The sequence below is a fragment of the Schistocerca serialis genome, unplaced genomic scaffold (assembly GCF_023864345.2).
Source record: "Schistocerca serialis cubense isolate TAMUIC-IGC-003099 unplaced genomic scaffold, iqSchSeri2.2 HiC_scaffold_207, whole genome shotgun sequence".
NCBI classification, from domain to species: domain Eukaryota; kingdom Metazoa; phylum Arthropoda; class Insecta; order Orthoptera; family Acrididae; genus Schistocerca; species Schistocerca serialis.
The window spans coordinates 27,501-35,642 of NW_026047770.1; the positions used below are offsets into that span (position 1 = coordinate 27,501).

The window sequence follows — 8,142 nt, forward strand, 5'->3', positions numbered from 1 at the left end:
GTGCGTCCTGAAGCAAGCCTGAAGTACGTGGTTGGCGGTCTCCACGGCCTGGCACCCCGCGCGGCATCTGGTGTCCGCCTCCCGCCCGCGACTGCGCCGTGCCTTCGTAGGGAAGGCGTTGATGCGGGCGCGGAGGGCGTCGATGTAGTCACGCCCAGATAGCAGGCGACTGGTGTCGGCGACCCACTGATGTTGGCCACTGACGGCGGCAGAGGATGACAGCGCCGCACCGTCAATGGCGATGTGTAGGCGCGCCGCCCACATTTCCCCAACCTGCGTTGACGATTTGAGGAGGTGGCCCTCCCACATTAGGTGGCGCTCCAGCACCTCGATCTCACGCTGCACCTCATCCATGCCTGCACCGTCGCAGGCTGGCCCTATCTTCTTCAGCGCCAGGAGACGGGACCGACGAAGCGTCGGACCCATCCATCGGCAAGATGGGATGCCGAGGCCCCCCTGGGCAACAGGAGCGTGGAAGTATCCCAGGGGGGTGTCCGCCGGAAGGCGGAACCATCTCCTGACGGCGGCCCGGATGGTAACGTCGGCCGACTTCAATGCACCCACCCGGGTGCGGCTGAGGGCCAGCCCGTGGTACAGGCCAGGGAGAAGCACGTTGGTGAGAGCGTGGAGGCGCTGTTGCGGCTTCAGCGGAGCTCGGGAGATGACGTCAAGCTGCTCCACCAGGTGACGACGTGGATTGAAGACACAGCGACCCGCCGTGGAGAATTGCAGCCCCAGGTACCGGAAGGTTTCACCCACACGCAGGGCAGGCATGGTGGTATTGCCTGCTGTGAAGGTGACATTGCTGTCCACCTTCACCTTCTTCTCGCGCCCTGACGCGACTAAAGCGAGGGTGAAACACTTCCGGGCGTTGATCTGCAGCCCTAGGTGGGCGAGGGCTGCGGTAGCTGCGTCGATGAGGGACTGCAAGCCCCTCGGGGTCGCTGCAAACAGCAAGACGTCATCTGCAAAGGCCGCAGCGTTGACTCTGCGACCGAGGATCCGAGCTCCGATGTGGGAGGGCAGTTGGCCTAAAACGTAGTCCACCGCAAAGTTGAACAGGAGGGGGGAGAGGGGATCGCCCTGGCGAACGCCCCGTGCTGGCTGCACAGACACGCCCACGCCGGCGCCGGCCTCTGCCTTGGCGAGCGACAGGACTTCTTCCTCCGTCCACCTCGCGCGATGCCTCTCCGTCACGATCTCCGCGTTGGCGGCCGCAAGATGTTGGCGGCGGCGATGGACCCCGAGACCATTCTTGGTGGTGAAGCTGCGGTGGCACTCACTACAGGCGTATACTGCTGCAAAAGTTACAAGATTTTCGGCACGGCCGGTTGGCCGGCTAGGTGCTGGGGGAGTTGGGGTGGCACCTTCAGCGGAAGGGCCACCACTTATTCTCTGGTTACTGCCCCCAACTAAAAAAGGGATAATGCGAGGGGGGGCTGGTAACCCCCCCAAGCCCCTGGTGCGGTCTTCCACTCTGCGAAAATCAGCGGGCCCACGAGAAGGGGAGAAGACCGCAGGAGAGGAGAGGCTAAGAGGGCTAGGCCCATGTATTGCGCATCACTCTCCCTGTAACCATAACCCAAGGAAGGCACCTCGCAGCAGCAGCACGACTACATCAAGACCGCACTTCGAAAAGCCAAGTCCGGATGCAGCCACACCGCCGCCACTTGGCCACCTTAAGAGAGTCATAGTTACTCCCGCCGTTTACCCGCGCTTGCTTGAATTTCTTCACGTTGACATTCAGAGCACTGGGCAGAAATCACATTGCGTCAACACCCGCTAGGGCCATCGCAATGCTTTGTTTTAATTAGACAGTCGGATTCCCCCAGTCCGTGCCAGTTCTGAGTTGATCGTTGAATGGCGGCCGAAGAGAATCCGCGCACCCGCGCGCCCCCGGAGGAGCACGCTAAGGCGGACGCGGCCTCGCAGCAAGGAAGATCCGTGGGAGGCCAAGGCACGGGACCGAGCTCGGATCCTGCACGCAGGTTGAAGCACCGGGGCGCGAACGCCGCGCAGGCGCGCGCATCCTGCACCGCCGGCCAGCACGAGGCCGACCAACGGCGAGAGCAGACCACGCCCGCGCTAAACGCCCGCACTTACCGGCACCCCTACGGCACTCACCTCGCCCAGGCCCGGCACGTTAGCGCTGACCCACTTCCCGACCAAGCCCGACACGCCCCGATCCTCAGAGCCAATCCTTATCCCGAAGTTACGGATCCAATTTGCCGACTTCCCTTACCTACATTATTCTATCGACTAGAGGCTCTTCACCTTGGAGACCTGCTGCGGATATGGGTACGAACCGGCGCGACACCTCCACGTGGCCCTCTCCCGGATTTTCAAGGTCCGAGGGGAAGATCGGGACACCGCCGCAACTGCGGTGCTCTTCGCGTTCCAAACCCTATCTCCCTGCTAGAGGATTCCAGGGAACTCGAACGCTCATGCAGAAAAGAAAACTCTTCCCCGATCTCCCGACGGCGTCTCCGGGTCCTTTTGGGTTACCCCGACGAGCATCTCTAAAAGAGGGGCCCGACTTGTATCGGTTCCGCTGCCGGGTTCCGGAATAGGAACCGGATTCCCTTTCGCCCAACGGGGGCCAGCACAAAGTGCATCATGCTATGACGGCCCCCATCAACATCGGATTTCTCCTAGGGCTTAGGATCGACTGACTCGTGTGCAACGGCTGTTCACACGAAACCCTTCTCCGCGTCAGCCCTCCAGGGCCTCGCTGGAGTATTTGCTACTACCACCAAGATCTGCACCGACGGCGGCTCCAGGCAGGCTCACGCCCAGACCCTTCTGCGCCCACCGCCGCGACCCTCCTACTCGTCAGGGCTTCGCGGCCGGCCGCAAGGACCGGCCATGACTGCCAGACTGACGGCCGAGTATAGGCACGACGCTTCAGCGCCATCCATTTTCAGGGCTAGTTGCTTCGGCAGGTGAGTTGTTACACACTCCTTAGCGGATTCCGACTTCCATGGCCACCGTCCTGCTGTCTTAAGCAACCAACGCCTTTCATGGTTTCCCATGAGCGTCGATTCGGGCGCCTTAACTCGGCGTTTGGTTCATCCCACAGCGCCAGTTCTGCTTACCAAAAGTGGCCCACTTGGCACTCCGATCCGAGTCGTTTGCTCGCGGCTTCAGCATATCAAGCAAGCCGGAGATCTCACCCATTTAAAGTTTGAGAATAGGTTGAGGTCGTTTCGGCCCCAAGGCCTCTAATCATTCGCTTTACCGGATGAGACTCGTACGAGCACCAGCTATCCTGAGGGAAACTTCGGAGGGAACCAGCTACTAGATGGTTCGATTAGTCTTTCGCCCCTATACCCAGCTCCGACGATCGATTTGCACGTCAGAATCGCTACGGACCTCCATCAGGGTTTCCCCTGACTTCGTCCTGGCCAGGCATAGTTCACCATCTTTCGGGTCCCAACGTGTACGCTCTAGGTGCGCCTCACCTCGCAATGAGGACGAGACGCCCCGGGAGTGCGGAGGCCGCCGCCCCGTGAAGGGCGGGGAAGCCCCATCCTCCCTCGGCCCGCGCAAGGCGAGACCTTCACTTTCATTACGCCTTTAGGTTTCGTACAGCCCAATGACTCGCGCACATGTTAGACTCCTTGGTCCGTGTTTCAAGACGGGTCGTGAAATTGTCCAAAGCTGAAGCGCCGCTGACGGGAGCGATTATTCCGCCCGAGAGCATCCCGAGCCAACAGCGGCGCGGGTCCGGGGCCGGGCCAGGTAGGTCCGTCATCCGGGAAGAACCGCGCGCGCTTGCCGGGAGCCCGAGCGCCCAAAGGGGCGAATCGACTCCTCCAGATATACCGCCGGGCAGCCAGCCAGGACACCGGGGCTCTGCCCAACAGACGCGAACCGAGGCCCGCGGAAGGACAGGCTGCGCACCCGGGCCGTAGGCCGGCACCCAGCGGGTCGCGACGTCCTACTAGGGGAGAAGTGCGGCCCACCGCACACCGGAACGGCCCCACCCCGCGGCGAGTGGAAAGGCAACCGGACACGACCCCGCCGCGGATTGCTCCGCGCGGGCGGCCGGCCCCATCTGCCGAGGGCGGAGGCCAGTGGTCGGATGGGCGTGAATCTCACCCGTTCGACCTTTCGGACTTCTCACGTTTACCCCAGAACGGTTTCACGTACTTTTGAACTCTCTCTTCAAAGTTCTTTTCAACTTTCCCTCACGGTACTTGTTCGCTATCGGTCTCGTGGTCATATTTAGTCTCAGATGGAGTTTACCACCCACTTGGAGCTGCACTCTCAAGCAACCCGACTCGAAGGAGAGGTCCCGCCGACGCTCGCACCGGCCGCTACGGGCCTGGCACCCTCTACGGGCCGTGGCCTCATTCAAGTTGGACTTGGGCTCGGCGCGAGGCGTCGGGGTAGTGGACCCTCCCAAACACCACATGCCACGACAGGCGGCAGCCTGCGGGGTTCGGTGCTGGACTCTTCCCTGTTCGCTCGCCGCTACTGGGGGAATCCTTGTTAGTTTCTTTTCCTCCGCTTAGTAATATGCTTAAATTCAGCGGGTAGTCTCGCCTGCTCTGAGGTCGTTGTACGAGGTGTCGCACGCCACACCGCCAGCCGGCTGTGCACGCTACCGAGTAAGTACCGGTATGCGAACCGCCAGGCGACGGGCGCGCATCGCACGTTTAAGGAGACGCGGCCGGCCCCACAGGCGGCCACGACACTCCCAGGTCTGCGAAGCGGGGCAAACGCCGCGCGCTTCAGTATACGTAGCCGACCCTCAGCCAGACGTGGCCCGGGAACGGAATCCATGGACCGCAATGTGCGTTCGAAACGTCGATGTTCATGTGTCCTGCAGTTCACATGTCGACGCGCAATTTGCTGCGTTCTTCATCGACCCACGAGCCGAGTGATCCACCGTCCTGGGTGATCTTTTCGTAGTTTCCACTATCTCTTTCAAGACAGTTGCATAGGCGGGACTGAGGCGTGTGGCGGCCCCTGTTCCAGCGTTCAGTGTCCAACGGCCTCACGGCCGATGGGCGTCGTACGGCTCCACACCGGAGCGGACAGGCACTCGGGCGAAAGTCATTCAAAACCGGCGCCAGGCGCCAGGTGCCGCAGGCCAGCCGCTCCAGCGCTTCAGCGCTCGTACCACACAACATTGCCGTTAGTTTTGAGACGAACGCGTGGTTCCGCACGCGGCGCACAGCTACTGCGAGCCGTACAGGTAGCGTGTTGCGCGACACGACACGCACATCGAAAGACATGCAGTCTAGTCGGTAATGATCCTTCCGCAGGTTCACCTACGGAAACCTTGTTACGACTTTTACTTCCTCTAAATGATCAAGTTTGGTCATCTTTCCGGTAGCATCGGCAACGACAGAGTCAATGCCGCGTACCAGTCCGAAGACCTCACTAAATCATTCAATCGGTAGTAGCGACGGGCGGTGTGTACAAAGGGCAGGGACGTAATCAACGCGAGCTTATGACTCGCGCTTACTGGGAATTCCTCGTTCATGGGGAACAATTGCAAGCCCCAATCCCTAGCACGAAGGAGGTTCAGCGGGTTACCCCGACCTTTCGGCCTAGGAAGACACGCTGATTCCTTCAGTGTAGCGCGCGTGCGGCCCAGAACATCTAAGGGCATCACAGACCTGTTATTGCTCAATCTCGTGCGGCTAGAAGCCGCCTGTCCCTCTAAGAAGAAAAGTAATCGCTGACAGCACGAAGGATGTCACGCGACTAGTTAGCAGGCTAGAGTCTCGTTCGTTATCGGAATTAACCAGACAAATCGCTCCACCAACTAAGAACGGCCATGCACCACCACCCACCGAATCAAGAAAGAGCTATCAATCTGTCAATCCTTCCGGTGTCCGGGCCTGGTGAGGTTTCCCGTGTTGAGTCAAATTAAGCCGCAGGCTCCACTCCTGGTGGTGCCCTTCCGTCAATTCCTTTAAGTTTCAGCTTTGCAACCATACTTCCCCCGGAACCCAAAAGCTTTGGTTTCCCGGAGGCTGCCCGCCGAGTCATCGGAGGAACTGCGGCGGATCGCTGGCTGGCATCGTTTATGGTTAGAACTAGGGCGGTATCTGATCGCCTTCGAACCTCTAACTTTCGTTCTTGATTAATGAAAACATACTTGGCAAATGCTTTCGCTTCTGTTCGTCTTGCGACGATCCAAGAATTTCACCTCTAACGTCGCAATACGAATGCCCCCGCCTGTCCCTATTAATCATTACCTCGGGTTCCGAAAACCAACAAAATAGAACCGAGGTCCTATTCCATTATTCCATGCACACAGTATTCAGGCGGGCTTGCCTGCTTTAAGCACTCTAATTTGTTCAAAGTAAACGTGCCGGCCCACCGAGACACTCAATAAAGAGCACCCTGGTAGGATTTCAACGGGGTCCGCCTCGGGACGCACGAGCACGCACGAGGCGGTCGCACGCCTTCGGCTCGCCCCACCGGCAGGACGTCCCACGATACATGCCAGTTAAACACCGACGGGCGGTGAACCAACAGCGTGGGACACAAATCCAACTACGAGCTTTTTAACCGCAACAACTTTAATATACGCTATTGGAGCTGGAATTACCGCGGCTGCTGGCACCAGACTTGCCCTCCAATAGATACTCGTTAAAGGATTTAAAGTGTACTCATTCCGATTACGGGGCCTCGGATGAGTCCCGTATCGTTATTTTTCGTCACTACCTCCCCGTGCCGGGAGTGGGTAATTTGCGCGCCTGCTGCCTTCCTTGGATGTGGTAGCCGTTTCTCAGGCTCCCTCTCCGGAATCGAACCCTGATTCCCCGTTACCCGTTACAACCATGGTAGGCGCAGAACCTACCATCGACAGTTGATAAGGCAGACATTTGAAAGATGCGTCGCCGGTACGAGGACCGTGCGATCAGCCCTAAGTTATTCAGAGTCACCAAGGCAAACGGACCGGACGAGCCGACCGATTGGTTTTGATCTAATAAAAGCGTCCCTTCCATCTCTGGTCGGGACTCTGTTTGCATGTATTAGCTCTAGAATTACCACAGTTATCCAAGTAACGTGGGTACGATCTAAGGAACCATAACTGATTTAATGAGCCATTCGCGGTTTCACCTTAATGCGGCTTGTACTGAGACATGCATGGCTTAATCTTTGAGACAAGCATATGACTACTGGCAGGATCAACCAGGGAGCTGCGTCAACTAGAGCTGAGCAGCCGGCCGCCCGGGAGTGTGTCCCGGGGGCCCGCGCGAACACGCAAGCGTCCGCTCAATTATTCTGCAAACAGGAGGAGGCTGAGCTCCCCTGCACAACACACCTCGAAACCCTCTCAGGTCCCGGCGGCGCGCAGCGCCGTCCTAAGTACTTGGTCGGGTTCGAGAGAGGCGCAATCGCCCGGAGTTAGGCGAGTAGACGCTTTAGGTGCGACCACCCGTGCTCCCAACTGAGCTTGCCGCTGCCGACAGAGGCCCGGGAGCGTGCTGTCGTGGCATTGCCGGCGGGAGACAACACGCGCCACCTACGGTGACCGGCAGCTCCAACGCCAGCGCCACAGAAGGACAAAAGCCCTACTTGGGTGCCGAAGCGAACTCTCCCAGCACAGCGCACGCGCCAACACGTCCGCACAGCTGCGATACAAACCACCTGCGAGAACCGCTGGGGCGACCGAGCAGCAGACGGCGTCGCGGCGCCGAGCGCCGGGCGGCGGCGCATCCTCAGCGCACAAAGTCCTCAATCGGACCAGCACACTGCAGATGGCCACCGCGCTTCGCACCGGGCCCGCGAGGACCTACTTTGGCCGCAAGGCGCCGCGAGCAGGGGGCGCCGGCGCGCAGCTGCGCCGCCTGCCGCGTCCGTCGGCCGGCGCGCCTGCCACCGGCCGCCCCCACCAGCCGGCTGTAGCGCGTGCGCCCACGCACCGCGCTGCCAGCACGCCGGGCGGCCCCCCCTCACCGGCCGGGGACGGTCCCACCCAGCCACCGCCGCGTATCGCCTCACACCCAGATCCCCCCCCCCCCCCCCCCCCTTTCACGTTCGTGGGCATGGTGGGTCCCCTTTCACGTTCGTGGGCATGGTGGGTATCCCTGAAACAACCGGTTAATAGCTCGACCGATCGTCGCCAACACTGATTCACCTCTAGCGAGAACAACCGCACCACAACGGGTTACC

General features: G+C 60.2%; 2 non-coding genes and 1 pseudogene across 2 annotated transcripts; all 3 read right to left on the reverse strand.

The window, feature by feature from the left end:
* The window catches only part of LOC126443969 (large subunit ribosomal RNA), a 6,660-nt pseudogene extending 2,098 nt beyond the window's left edge, over positions 1 to 4,562 (reverse strand).
* A 188-nt stretch (positions 4,563 to 4,750) lies between these two features.
* On the reverse strand, positions 4,751 to 4,905 carry LOC126443972 (5.8S ribosomal RNA). Its single transcript, XR_007582317.1, has one exon. It is a non-coding gene; the product is annotated as a 5.8S ribosomal RNA (ribosomal RNA).
* Positions 4,906 to 5,256: 351 nt separating this feature from the next.
* Positions 5,257 to 7,165, reverse strand: LOC126443973 (small subunit ribosomal RNA). The gene has a single exon (XR_007582318.1). It is a non-coding gene; the product is annotated as a small subunit ribosomal RNA (ribosomal RNA).
* Between the last annotated feature and the right edge of the window lie 977 nt (positions 7,166 to 8,142).